Below are 13507 nucleotides of genomic sequence, written 5' to 3'. Positions count from 1 at the left end.
GCTCTGAACACTATGGGACTTAACATCTGAGGTCATCAGTCCCCTAGAACTTAGAACTACTTAAACCTAACTAACCTAAGGATATCACACACATCTACGCCCGAGGCAGGAGTCGAACCTGCGACCGTAGCGGTCACGTGGTTCCAGACTGAAGCGCCTAGAACCGCTCGGCCACAACGGCAGGCCGTCTTCTGATATTTATTCTGTTCAAAGCAGTAAACAGCAAAACATATGGTCGTCAATATTGAAGGAAAATGGATCTCCTGTTCTGCGAGAGACAAGAAACGTATGAACACAAAACGGGAAATAAAACTGCCTTCTGCATTGTTAAACCCCTGGAATAATGTCTTAAAGTTTCGGGTGTATTTTAAGGTGTTCATTTTCGATATAAGAGTAATAATCTATGAAATTAGCAAGCCTGTTCTGCGTGATAAACGATTCTGTGTGACCCATGATCCGCGTTCAGCGTTGTTTTTTGCTCGTGGATACCTCTGTTTTTGTGGCTGAGTGATCTCTAAAAGGTCTACACTATTGGGCGTCGGTCTGTCACGGACAATCTATGACGAAGAGATGTTGTAATTTCGTCTGCACGTCCACATGTGAGCCTGTGAATTGGTGTATCTACCGCATGCGTCGCAGTTGGGCGTTGGGTGACGGCCTATCTTATGTAGCTTTTCATCCGTTGCTACTTTGTCGTTTACTTTCAGATACCAGTCGGCTATGACGTGTCATAGTAACATATAGCTGTGCACATTCCGCCAAACTGTATTCAATTTTATACGTGGATGTTTCTCTTCGAGACGATTTCTGTGAATTGTTGTCATGAGAAGGTCATAAAGTTTCCTGATGGTCAGATTTCTGGCATCGACGATGTTGTGTCGGATGTAGCGAATTCCAATGTAATACAGTCGCACATGTCGGTAATAAAGTGGAATTCCGGCGATATCAACGGGTGAGTCAAGACTTTGAGGCTTCCACCGCTTGATGCGTTTTATGATGATACTGGTCCTCTGGGTACGAACTTCCTTCCTGATGCGATTTACAAGGTTACATATCTTTTGTGTACCTGAATGAGGTTAAGGCCACCTTTGGACGTGGGTAAAATTAATGTATCAAATTGAACTTTGAACATGTGGCCTCTAAAAAGAAACCAACATAGCGCTTGTTGTATTCTCTTTGCTAAATGGTCGGGTATAGGAAGATTGCGTCAAATAATTCATCTTGCTTGTAATGGCCATCTCTAGGGTCTCAACTTTCTGTAGTATGTTCAAGTCATGGTCGGAGTGGAGTATTAAAGCAGCACGTAATTTATTAAGCGTTTGTGATCAATTCTTCGTCAGGAATTTGTCTGATATGGTCTGCCTCAAAGGTAACACCGAGAGTTTTGTGACAGTCCTTTACAATGCACCAGGTAACATGGGATAGGTCTCCGATAACACCTCCGATGTGCAAAGCTGTGGTTTTAGTTCTGTTTAATATTGCTCCTGAAAGAAACGTGAATGCCTGTAAAAGAGTTTCAACTGACGTTAAGTTGTTGTAAGGATGAGACAGCATACGCTGTGCACGGAATAGTAACAGAATCGATGCTAAGCCCGATCCCACTGTGCACTAAGTTGTTCAGTAGCGTCTCCACTGCATGACGTATAAAATCATTGACAGAGGACATCCTTGTCTGATGGACTGCCCAGTGGCAACTTCTTCTGTAAAATGGCCATTAATGAGAATGCGGGAAGAGACGTTTGTACACTACTGGCCATTAAAATTGCTACACCAAGAAGAAATGCAGATGATAAACGGGTATTCATTGGGAAAATATATTATACTAGAACTAACATGTGATTACATTTTCACGCAATTTGGGTACATAGATCCTGAGAAAACACTACCCAGAACAACCACCTCTGGCCGTAATAACGGCCTTGATACGCCTGGGCATTGAGTCAAATAGTGCTTGGATGGCGTGTACAGATACAGCTGCCCATGCAGCTTCAACACGATACGACAGTTCATCAAGAGTACTGACTAGCGTATTGTGGCGAGCCAGCTGCTCGGCCACCATTGACCAGACGTTTTCAATTGGTGAGAGATCTTGAGAATGTGCTGGCCAGGGCAGCAGTCGAACATTTTCTGTGTCCAGAAAGGCCCGTACAGGACCTGCAGCATGCGGTCCTGCATTATCCTGCTGAAATGTAGGGTTTCGCAGGGATCGAATGAAGGGTAGAGCCACGGGTCGTAACACATCTGAAATGTAACGTCCACTGTTCAAAGTGCCGTCAATGCGAACAAGAGGTGGCCGAGACGTGTAACCAATGGCACCCCATACCCATGTTGACTCAGGGATCGAGACGTGGCTGCACGATCCATTACAGCCTTGCAGATAAGATGCCTGTCATCTCGACTGCTAGTGATACGAGGCCGTTGGGATCCAGCACGGCGTTCCGTATTACCCTCCTGAACTCACCGATTCCATATTCTGCTAACAGTCATTGGATCTCGACCAATTCGAGCAGCAATGTCGCGATACGATAAACCGCAATCGCGATAGGCTACAATCCGACCTTTATCAAAGTCGGAAACGTGATGGTACGCATTTCTCCTCGTTACACGAGGCATCACAACAACGTTTCACCAGGCAACGCCAGTCAACTGCTGTTTGTGTATGAGAAATCGGTTGGAAACTTTCCTAATGTCAGCACGTTGTAGGTGTCGCCACCTGGGCCAACCTTGTGTGAATGCTCTGAAAAGCTAGTCATTTGCATATCACAGCATTTTGTTCTGTCGGTTAAATTTCGCGTCTGTAGCACGTCATCTTCGTGGTGTAGCAATTTTAATGGCCAGTAGTGTAGTAAGTTTGCGAATGAAATGAGATCCAAAACCTAGTTGTGCCACGCTTTTAAAGAGGAAGTCATGACGTACACGATCATACGCCTTCTCAATATCTAGAAAAATTAGAGTGTCATGTTCAAAAATGGTTCAAATGGCTCTGAGTACTGTGGGACTTAACTTCTGAGGTCATCAGTGCCCTAGAACTTAGAACTACTTAAACCTAACTAACCTAATGACATCACACACACCTATGCCCGAGTCAGGGTTCGAGCCTGCGACCGTAGCGGTCGCGCGGTTCCAGACTGTAGCGCCTAGAACCGCTCGGCCACCCCGGCCGGCAGTGTCATGTCCTTTGGTTTCATGTCCCTCGAATTACGGGCAGCTGAGATTGCACTTCGGCATTGTGCTGAGTTGTATTGGTAACTGCCTAAAACTTGTGTGTAACGATTTGCATCCGTAGCTTAATCGATCTGGTAATAATTTTGAAATCGGCCTTCAAGAGTGTGATGGGCCGCATGTTTTCTACCTTCCTAAAGTTACATTTTTTCGGTAAGGGCAAGATGATACCTTCCTCGAATGCCTTGGATATTACTTCCAGGAGCCAGATTTCATTCGCTATCTCGAGGAGTGTCGGGCCGAGGAGGTTCAAGTAGCGCTGGTAAAACTCAGCGCTGAGGTCGTCGGGTCAGGTGATATCCCTTGCTTTGCACTGTGGACCGCTAGTTGGATTTTGTCCTCTGTGAAAACAGGTTCTAGATTTGCATTAGCCTCACGTGACAAGCTGCAGCTCAAGGTTCTCAGAAAATTGTCGCAAGACTATTCATCAACTGGTTGCTTCTTATACAGTTATACAGTAGACGTTCGAGATGATGTCACGTTGCTCGTGATGGCTTTCTCTGCTTCATCAACGACGGCTTCAATCCGCATGGCTTTACATCGTTTCGTCGTTCTCAGAATGTTGTACAGACAGGCCCGTTCTTCGGTGGCAATGTCTTTTGGGTGGGCTTGCATGATGATTCCTTCCATCCGATAGCATTGAATCGCTGTGATTTTCGCTTTATATCATTTGATCTGTACATCGACATCGCGAGAAGGATTGTTAGTGTGACTGTACAGTTCTCTCAAACAGCGGTAATACAATTCAACAGTCTTTTTCTGCAAAAAGCTTTTTTGTCGGGAGTATGTCATGATGGTGAGGCGTAATTTGGGCTTGGCACACTGAATCCAGCACTGTAGAACGCTAGCGTAACGACGTTGGTGCCGCTGGAGCTGTTGCCACGTTATGTTCACCTCCTCTTCAATTTGGGTATCCTGCAGATGGCTGACATTTAATTTCCAGTAGCCTTTGCTGTGGTAAATTTGCTGGCATTGTAGGTTAAGATAACACTGATATGTGCAATGGTCAGATATGTTGACAGGAGCTATGTCACAGTTCACAGTGTGTCCCCGGAGGGCATCGGACACATAGATCCTATCCAGCCGACTGACAGAATGACTGGTTATGAAGGTGTACGCTACCCGTTCACCGTACAGTTTTTCCCACGTATCGTGAAGACACATGCCATACATTAAGTTTTGAAGTTCTACACATCTGTTCGTGTTAGGAGTTTGGTCTCTGTCGTTAAGCACACAATTGAAGTCACCACCACGAACGAGATGTGCATGATAAGCACTAAAAAGTATGGCAACCTCGTTTTTATGAAAATTTGAACATTTTCTCTTATGACTACTACCTGAAGGGGCGTAAAAGTTTATAATCTACACACCATTCACACGAAGAGAAATGCCACGACCACTAGGCAGCCCTGCACATCCGTAAAGGGTATACCGTTGCGCAAAAGTATGGCAGTGTCTACAGCATCCTGCATATTGATGTTATCAATGAGTAATCCGGCCCCGGTAGCTGAGAACCTCCTGCCCATTGGGGTGGAGGCACACTTAAAAATGATTCAAAGCACGCAACTGATCCTCAGCGTAAACGGTTTAGAGGGAGCCGCCCTTACATTTGAAACGGACTGTGCTTAAACTGACACACAGTATTTTTAGCGCAACGCAATCTGACTTTCAAAAATCCCTACAAAAGAATGGCCCTGACTAACATTAACCTATACCTTTCACAAATCACTTACCTCACAAAAATCTTCGTTACTCGATCTACTGCAATACAGCGAGCGCCACTACTGCCAGCTAAATAAAAGATTCAATCTACGGAAGGCACTAACTACTGATAGGCATAGTTAGCAAATGAAAGATTTTAATAGAGAACAAACAATGTATTTACCTTAATAGTGTTGAAAAATCTTATTATACATAGCAGTTCATGACATCCAGTCTTACAAATTTCAAAACTCCGCCGTCTCTCTCCCCACATCCACCACTGCTGGCGGCTCACCTCCAACTGCGCAACGCTATGCGCTGTTAACAGCCAACTGTCCAACGCTACAATGGCAGACAACAATGCAAACTAGCCACAGACTGCACACAGCACAGCCAGTGAGTTTCATACAGAGCGCTACGTGGCGTTACCAATATAAAAACCTAAACAGCCTACTTACACATTTATTACATGAAGACAACTCGGAAGGTTCTAGTGGCGGTAGTAAGATTCACAGAGGGGTCCAAAGAAATGTATCCACTGTTTAAAAGTCTATAACTGGCAAACTAATTGACGGAGTTGTCTCGTGTTTGGTAGTGTAATAGTTTTTAGTTCCGGCAATCGCCACACAAGCGTTGTACTGTGTTGTTTTGTTTTGTCAGATGACAGTCGCCAGATAGTCAGTGCTTTGTTCTTAGTTGCACCTAGTTACTCGATTAAACATGGCTGGCGCAAGGCTTAAATTCTATGAAAGGAAGTCAGTTTTGAAGTGCTAATTTAAGTACGAAAGCGTTAATGAGGTTCAACGGCAATGGCGAAATGAGTATCAAACAGAGCCACCGACACGTTTAATGATTCGTCGCATTCGAGACAAACTTCGCGGCTTGATTGGGCCATTCTTCTTTGACGGCACAGTTACCGGTGAGGTGTAGCTTTAGAAGCTTCAGACATCGATTTTACCTGCCATCCGAGACTTGTATGGAAACGGAAGAGTTTACTTTCAACAAGATGGTGCCCCAGCCCTCTACCAAATTCGTGTTAGGGCGCATCTCGACGAATATCTACCAGGAAGATAGGCTGTATAGGTGCTGTGGAGTATCCACCACGTTCCCCAGACCTAACTCCTCTGGACTTTTACCTGTGGGAAACACTAAAGGACGTCGTTTATCGACAAAAGCCATGCACATTGGATGAACTTCGAGAATCCATCGTACATTCTTGTGCAAATATCCAACTGACCACGTTGCAGTCAGTAGTTCGTGCTGCAGTTTGGCGGCATCGTTTGTGTGTGGATGTTGACGGTGACCATTTCGAAAACCTACAGTGATATCTTCAAGTTGGACTGACTTTTAAACAGTGGATACATTGTTTTGGACCCCTTGGGAAATATATATAAGTGAATTTGATCCAATAAATTTCTCTAGATCCTATCGAACCCCTTTCCTTGCGGTTTGGAGGGTGGGAACGGGACATTGAGGCAAGGCCTAGGAAGACGACCCCTGCCCTCTTTGCCCCCGACCCTTCTCTCAGGCCCTTATGAAAAAAAAAGAGATCAGCGCAACAGAGTGTCAGTCCTAAGGGGTTGGGTTCGGTCCCCGACTGGTTCGGAGATTTTCTCCGCTCAGGGACTGGGTGATGTGTTGTCGTAATCATCATCATTTCATCCCCAACGACACGCAAGTCGCCGAAGTGGCGTCAAATCGAAAGACTTGCACCGGCGAACGGTCTACCCGACGGGAGGCCCTCGTCACACGACATTTAAATCAGCGAGTACATAAATGGGCACTTCTAAGACTGTGACTACCTCCTGTAGCAGGGCAATGTCAAAGCTGGTACCAAACAAGGAATCGGTCAGCGAACTGAGTTTCACCGCACTTTGAATCCTATTGATGTTAAGTGTGGTAATGTTGTAGGTTTGGCTATCGCACATGGTGGCACACGGGGCGATTGGCTCAAAGTGTTGGGATCATCCTTCTCGACGGCTTCGAACCAAGCTCGTTTTGCAATGTCTTGAGTATGAGCCGGAACGTCAAAGTCATATCGTGTCAGGGAATGGCAGAGGCTCGCAGCGTGGTATTCATTTCTCGTCCTGCTGCCACCACGGCTCAATGCTGTCGGGGTGACGTGCGGTGCGCGCGCCGCCATGCCCATCACCGCCGGCTGAGTCTGTCAACGTGGTCGCATCCGCCTGGCCGCCACGCGGGGCTGCGACTGACGTCAGCGAGTTCCTGCGGGGGCGCTGCGGCAGCTGCTCGCTGCTCCGTTCGATCTTCCTGGTGCCACGCTCTGTTCCCTCTCGGCGCTCAGTACTGCCTTCAGATGTCTAGTTTCTTCACGAATGCATTCTTGCCTCGCGGTGTTCCCGCAGCGCAATGAGCAAGAAGACTGAGGTTGTCTCGTTGCCACTTTCTGACACGGGTACGGTTGTCAAATCACCCGTCTTCTCCTCTTTGCCACTATTCCCTTTGCTTCTCCTTTGACGTCCTTCCTTCGTTTCTCCTGGAGTCTCTGCCGGTAGTGGTGGTTCAGGCAAATTGATCTGCATCTGATCCCGTGTCTCACACGGCTTAGTTCCCGATGTGGCCGGGGCATCGTTGGTATCCAGCGGTAACTGTCTTGGCGCTGATGATGCAGCCGAATGTCTTTGGCAATGCTTTCCACCTAAACTGAAATTTCCACTTCGTAAACATGTTCCGGCTGCCATGGTTGTGGTGCAGCCCCCGCGACTACCTCACTCAATAATGGAACAAGTCTCTCCCTACCGCCTGCAGGACGTTTCCGCGCAAGTTGCAATGGACGTCGATGTGTAGAGTTCATCCGCAGATGTTCTGTTGAATGGCAGATCGAACTGGTAGGAGGTTGACCAGTGTAATTTACCTGCGCACGACAACCACCAATGACAACATACGAAGGTATATGCTTTTTTAAGTCTACACGTACACTTCTCACGCCGCTGTTTACTTGGTAGCGATATGGACTTGACCGTCTTTAGTTGGTGACCGACAAGACAACGCCATACAGTGACAGAGAATGTGCAGTGTGGTCATTAGGTCACTCGGGTAGCACATTAAATACCCTGACGGTTCTCACTCCGTATCCTGAAGGCACGATCTGGATAGTAGCATCAGTGTGACGAAATTGTCTCACGCCAGCATGCTCCTAAATAAATTTCTCGTAAGCGCCTCTCGAAATAAACTTGACAAGTAACGAGTACTGCACAAAGTCTAACTGAAACGTGTCGGCTATACGTTCAGACAATTTCAAATCCTCAAAAATCCACTCGTGAATCTCAAACGCCGATAGAAAACACACTGAACGCTGTCGGCTCTGTCAATTGTCGACATCGTACTTACAACAGTTATACGCCCAACAACGTAGACCACGCTCACACATGCTGCTCGGCTCCCCACCTCAGCGCCACTTGCGATACAAACGCTGGGTGGCCCGACTGCCCGTCACCGCACAATTTGCACTGAAAATTGGGTCGCAAATACTGAAAATTTGAGAAACGCTGGTTCAGAATGTTTATGTTTATACTTGTGGCTACAATTATATGTTCATACAAAGATTCAAGCCCTCAGAGTGCGGATTCAGACTTAGAGAGCTGTCCAACTTCGGGTGGATTGTATATTACACTGACAAGACACTCTCTGATGAGAGGTTTATTGTCAATGAACATTGGACTGTTTGCCATCGTTTTTGAACGTGAGCACGACCTTGGGGAATAAGATTGCACTCATTCCCATACATGCTGTCACACCATCGCGATGTCTGTTGTTATATCTGTCTCCGAAACTCGCAGCCATCGAGACTTCGAGAGCTGGAAGGTAATGGACGGCTTCAGCCACCTCTCCGGCGGTAGTGTGGCATGAAAGCTGTGGAACTGAAATATGCATCGTAAGTCAGTCACGTGGGGTGGTAAAGGCCGTCAGTCTGCACAGGAGAGCTGTGCCGCGAATCTTTTCCGCTGTAACGCTGCAGGTAGGGACAGCAGCTGCCCTGGCCCCAGGCCAGTGGCCTGCGGTATGTGGGAGGATGTGAGGGATGGAGGGGTGGTGGCAGAGGGTGAAGTAGGCACATAAGGGGCTGAAAAAGGAGGGCTGTTCAAGACCGGGTACCTTCCCTAGCACAAGGCGTGGAATGCAGTATGAGTCCAGAGGAGAAGTAAGTTGTGTGGAGGTATGGCTGAGTATAGCGACAACTGTGGAAACAATAAACACTCTGTATTAAAGTAAGAAAAAGGATTAGGTCGATGCATAAGTCCGTAGCGTTTACACATAACTACAGACGTCAATAATACCTTCTGCTTCACTATTTACAAGTCTGCCAACGCAGAGGTATCTCTTCATTTGTGTGAATGTAGAAATCACGTGGTTTTGAGGTGAAGAACGCTTCAAACCACTTTCGCAGCGCATTTTGATCCGGAAAGGAACTTCTTTGAAAGTTGTTCGATAGAAAACAGAAAAAAATAAAAACCGTTGGCGCAAGATCACGTGAGTAAGGTGAGTGCGGAACGACTTCCCAACCCATCTCTGGCACAGAATTTGTTGTCTAGCAGAATGCGGACGAGCGTTATCGTGGACTAGCATCACCTCACTCAGTCTTCCTGGTCGTTCCTCTTGGATTTCGTCTGCAAGACGTCGCGGTTGTTGACAACAAATGTCCAAAGTGATGGTTAAACCTCGGGGAAGCAATCCATAGCACACTACAACGTTGCTGTTTCATCGGATGGATAACATTATCTTTTGTGGATGCGTGCTGGTCTTTGCTGGTTGGTTGATTTTGGGGAGGGGACCAAACAGCGAGATAGTTGGTCTCATCGGATTACAGAAGGATGGGGAAGTAAGTCGGCCGTGTCCTTTCAAAGGAACCATCCTACCATTCGCCTGAAGCGATTTAGGGAAACCACGAAGAATCTAAATCAGGATGGCCGGAAGCGGGTTTGAACTGTCGTCCTCTCGAATCGGAGTCCAGTGTGCAAACCACTGCGCCACCTCGCACTCTGCAGGTCCTTGTATGGGGAATTGCTTTCTTTTCCTTATGTTAGCACAAAGAAACCGTTTCTCGTCACCAGCAACTAAACATGATACGAATGGTCGGTGTTGTTCGCGAGCCAATTGGTGACGAGCAGCCAGAGATATACACTACTGGCCATTAAAATTGCTACACCAAGATGAAATGCAGATGATAAACGGGTATTCATTGGACAAATACATTATACTAGAACTGACATGTGATTACATTTTCACGCAATTTGGGTGCATAGATCCTGAGAAATCAGTACCCATAACAACCACCTCTGGCCGTAATAACGGCCTTAATACGTCTGGGCATTGAGTCAAACAGAGCTTGGATGGTGTGTACAGGTACAGCTGCCCATGCAGCTTCAACACGATACCACAGTACATCAAGAGTAGTGACTGGCGTATTGTGACGAGCCAGTTCCTCGGCCAACATTGACCAGACGTTTTCAATTGGTGAGATATCTTGAGAATGTGCTGGCCAGGGCAGCAGTCGAACATTTTCTGTATCCAGAAAGGGCAGTACAGGACCTGCACCATGCGGTCGTGCATTATCCTGCTGAAATGTAGGGTTTCGCAGGGATCGAATGAAGGGTAGAGCCACGGGTCGTAACACATCTGAAATGTAACGTCCACTGTTCAAAGTGCCGTCAATGCGAACAAGAGGTGACCGAGACGTGTAACCAATTGCACCCCATACCATCACACCGGGTGATACGCCAGTATGGCGATGACGAATACACGCTTCCAATGTGCGTTCACCGCGATGTCGCCAATCACGGATGCGACCATCATGATGCTGTAAACAGAACCTGGATTCATCCGAAAAAAAGACGTTTTGCCATTCGTGCACCCAGGTTCGTTGTTGAGTACACCATCGCAGGCACTCCTGTCTGTGATGCAGCGTCAAGAGTAACCGCAGCCATGGTCTCCGAGCTGATAGTCCATGCTGCTGCTAACGTCGTCGAACTGTTTGTGCAGATGGTTGTTCTCTTGCAAACGTCCCCATCTGTTGACTCAGGGATCGAGACGTGGCTGCACCATCTGTTAGAGCCATGCGGATAAGATGCCTATCACCTCGACTGCTAGTGATACGAGGCCCTTGGGATCCAGCACGGCGTTCCGTATTACCCTCCTGAACCCACCGATTCCATATTCAGCTAACAGTCATTGGATCTCGACCAACGCGAGCAGCAATGTCGCGATCCGATAAACCGCTATCGCGATAGGCTACAATCCGACCTTTATCAAAGTCGGAAACGTGATGGTACACTTTTCTCCTCCTTACACGAGGCATCACAACAACGTTTCACCAGGCAACGCCGGTCAACTGCTGTTTGTGTATGAGAAATCGGTTGGAAACTTTCCTCATGTCAGCACGTTTTAGATGTCGCCACCGGCGCCAAACTTGTGTGAATGCTCTGAAAAGCTAATCATTTGCATATCACAGCAACTTCTTCCTGTCGGTTAAAATTCGCGTCTGTAGCACGTCATCTTCGTGGTGTAGCAATTTTAATGCCCAGTAGTGTACATTTCGCCATCAGCTATTTTTTGTGTTTTTGTCTTAGAGAATCCAGTACCTGTACAGCCGATTTTTGAAGCTTCCGCATTGTATGCAAATATCGCACGGTGGTGCAATGATCACATTTGCTAGTTTTCGAGTATGGTGAAGTGGATTATTGTGGATTAAGGCGTTTAAACAATCTTCATCAAATCTCGAACGTGTTTCTCAGAGTAAAGAGTCACTAAAGTCAAAACGATCCTCTTTAAAAGAAGAAAACTATTTTCTTTCCGTGTTATGCCAGGTGGCATTATCCCCAAATAGGGCAGTAGTGTCCGTGTCTGCCTCTATTGGTGTCGCCCCTCTGTCGGACTCAAACGGACGAATATGTCGAAAATGTTCACATTTCTACACTTGGCACTCCATTTTCTAGCGTCCGCAGATCCACTCACTATCACAAAGCGACAAAATGTCAATATATAAACTGAGACAGTGACAGTCAACTGCAAAGAAAAAATGACAATGGATAAATAAACCCATAGCAACCGGAATATCAACACGCAAAACAAAAACGCTACGAACTTATCGACCAACCTAATAGTTAGTGTATCGTACATTTCAGGATGGGAAAAGAGAAGTGGATGAGTTACGAGGTCGATACTGCCAGCGGAAAAAAATAGGTATAATATCTACAAAATCAACACAGAGAGGTAACGATTAAATTACAAATTACTGAAGTAAAAGTGACTGCAATTTTGTTCTTGTTAGTTTAAACCGAAAAGGTGAGTGAGTAATATAACTACTACAAACGCTCAGGGAACGGAACAACGATAACAAATAATTTTATGCTTGCCAACTGAAAGCTGCGACGTACACAGTAGACCACAGGGGCGTTGCACGAAGCACCGCGATCACTGGACAGATGCTATGAGTAGGCGAAATGTGATTTAACAGCTGAATGATGTAGTGAAGTCCAGCTGAACTAATTTCGATGTAAGTCTTTCGGCGACAAGTCTGTGTTTCTGAACATCATTATTATGAATTCGGGCGGTTCGGTTGACGTGATCTTACACAGTATTGTGAAGGGGTCGTGTTCGAATCTCACCTGAGTCACAGATTTTAACACTTATCAAAAGATACCCTTTACCTCTGGCAAAGACAAGTGAAGAACGCCGGGTTCGTTGTTCGTAATCCCATTTGAACATGGCATCTTCCTGCTGCCAACCAGAGTTAAGTCGGATTAGGTTACTCCATGACAGAGGTGTGTGTTGCAGCAAACGGAAACTCCTTCAGAGGGAACTTAATTCTTTCTTCATTACTGAAAAACAAGGAATTTTAAAAATCATTATCTAAAGATTCGTTTGGTGCTATGCAATTCTGTTTCTTGTCTTAGTATTCAGATTCTTTCACGGTTACAGAATAAGAAGGTGAATGACCACAATAATTTCTCTTGATTGTTTGCGATGCTTCGGTATTACCGTAATTACATAACATTTTTCTTTGTAGGACCAAAATCCAGCGAGAAGTGTGAAGAAAAGCAACAAAAACTTGATAAGGGCAGGTCGCGAACCATCAGAGGTTGAGTTTGTTGACCGATGTTACGTCAGCTGGTCTGAATGAGTAAACAAGCTTATCTTTCGACCAGGATAATCTCTGAGCTGTCATTTCAGTTAATCGTTTCTGTAAGAATTTGGCCCAAATAAGCTATGATATAATTAGCATTAATAATTTTAATAAAATGCCGATTTTGGATCAATTAGGTGCTGCTATAAAGGTTCACAATCGATTGTCAACATTTTTAGTCGTTAATATTAATATATGGTATTATACAAATTGCGGGCTGAAAGTTTTTACTCTCATTTCAGAAATTAGAAAATTCGTTTCTCTATTACTTGTACTCTGTAGAGGAGCTTTTAATAAACTAATAGATTCTGTAACCTGTGACTCAAAGGCACAAAAGCTGGTCGAGGGCATTGATTTTTATCAGTGGGGCAAGTTGAAAATTTCTCCCAGACCGGGATTCTAACCCGGGTCCCCCACTCACCAGGCAGAAGTACTGACCAC

This window comes from Schistocerca americana, chromosome 5 (assembly GCF_021461395.2).
Source record: "Schistocerca americana isolate TAMUIC-IGC-003095 chromosome 5, iqSchAmer2.1, whole genome shotgun sequence".
Classification (NCBI taxonomy): Eukaryota; Metazoa; Arthropoda; class Insecta; order Orthoptera; family Acrididae; genus Schistocerca; species Schistocerca americana.
The sequence above is the reverse complement of the archived record's forward strand: the minus strand, read 5'-3'. Positions refer to the sequence as shown.